This window comes from Acyrthosiphon pisum, chromosome A1 (genome assembly GCF_005508785.2).
Source record: "Acyrthosiphon pisum isolate AL4f chromosome A1, pea_aphid_22Mar2018_4r6ur, whole genome shotgun sequence".
NCBI classification, from domain to species: domain Eukaryota; kingdom Metazoa; phylum Arthropoda; class Insecta; order Hemiptera; family Aphididae; genus Acyrthosiphon; species Acyrthosiphon pisum.
The window spans coordinates 119,827,086-119,829,256 of NC_042494.1; positions in this window are offsets into that span (position 1 = coordinate 119,827,086).

Consider the following 2,171-nt stretch of genomic DNA (forward strand, 5'->3'; position numbering starts at 1 on the left):
TTTATTACACATATCATTCTTTGCATGATATCGTAGCGTTTTTGGGTTTTTCCGATGTACCTTGTTATAGTTGTTGATAATATTATTTTGTTTTTTTTTTTGGTCAAAAAGCTTGAGAATTCAATACAAGGTTCTTCGTGAGATTTATACACTAGTAAAGAAAAACCGAAAGTATACCTGTACAATATATTATCTAGACAACATATCCACAAGTTAAGTTTACACCAGCGTGTTGACGCGTTTATTAATAATAATATCAAATAAATACCAAATAAATACCTAACAAAACAAAAACGTTTATTCGTGTAAACTTACATAATATACATTATATTATACATTATACATTGCATTATACATTATGATTTTGCTCCGTAAAATATTTTGAAATGCTCCGCATTAACACGCACATACACTATATATACATTGTGGTCTATGTCGATTGCCGATATAGCGCCGCTACAAATCATTCGCCGGACGAATCTCTTCGTCCGGCTCCACAGACAACGGCGTTTTGGAATTACTGCGGTTACCGTCTGCACTGAGCACTGATATGCACTGCAGCCACCGCGGGTTACCACCACATCCTGGTTACCATTTGCCCGGTGGACCGATGGTTTCGTAGAACAGTTTTCAGACTTGACACCATCAAACTGCACTGCTGCCGTGTTGTACTTCAAACTTGACTGCAGCACGTCATCTTCGATCAGCTGAACATGTGGCAAATAAGATGACGAGATGTCTGACGGCGCCTTGATCTCGCCAACTTCAGCAGTTACAGGTGTCGTAACTGACAACTCGGTGGATGGTAAATCTGTAAAAACTTGCAACTTCAAGACAGCTGGGACAGAAGGTAACTCGACATCGAGTACATCGTCCGTGAAGTAAGATCGCACAGCCATATTAGTCATCGATTTATACCGTCGCATAATTTCAGTTGTAGACGGTCACCCGGCTACCCGGTGTATAGAAACTAATTGAATTATTCATCGAAAATATATATTTGTGCTAAATTAATACAATTTACAATTTTGGTTCCGGGGGTGCACACTAAAAATTAGGGCCCACAATAATTTTGAAAACAATTATAGATACAGACAAATGTCTTAAAGATATCAAATGCACTATACATTTTTATTTTATTTTATTATTCCTTCTAATAAATATTACATATTAACAATATATAGTTATACAATCTTATAATGATAATCGACGTTTAAAAGGAACAACATTTTTGAATTCGTCAATAATTTCATTAATTTAATTTACACTTAATTAATAATTAGAATCCTTGTCGTTTTGGTGAACATCTGTGCGTACGGCTATGTCCCTCCCTGCCCATAATTCAAAACGTGGGAAAAAATGGTACCAATGTGCTATGATACTGCCATTTATATACTCTTTATTAGGTTTATAGTTAACTATACCTTCCTACGGCACAGCATACAATAGGAGTGAAAATTTAGTATTTTTATAATCTTAAATAATAATATATTTACAATTCGGTATTTTGCGAGCTTATAAAACACAATCACCGTATTTAACTATTTAAATTTCGATCGATTGATTATTGCTGTATATTCTGCATTATAATATTCAGGAAACACGCAATAATTGCTCCCGAAAATGTGATCGTCTAAAAAAAAACCATAGACAAAAGTTTAGCGTTAATAAATTAAAATTTTTCGTTGATAATATATCTTCTAGATACGTAGGATGTAAAAATAATTTTCTTTCTTTGGCTAATCATGGATATTCTTGGCGGGGGTATTTTATGGATATTAAAGATATGTCACAGAATTCGCTTGTGAAAATGGTTTTCCACAAAAACGATTTTGGTTTTTGGTGTAACTCAAAAACAAATGAACGTTTATGCATGAAATTTTCATGGGTATTTTGAACATTGTTTTATATAAATAAGTCTAGTGATGGGAACTATCGAATAGTCACTATCGAACTATTCGATAGTAATTCCATAACTATCGAACATTCGAATAGTCACCATGTATTCGATAGCTTTAAAACTATTCGAATAGTTTATCGAATAGTTTTCATTCGAATAGTTTATCGAATAGTTTTATCGAATAGTTTTCATTCGAATAGTTTATCGAATAGGTTTATCGAATGTTTATTTATTTCGAAAGGTTTATAATATATTAGTTTATCGAATAGTT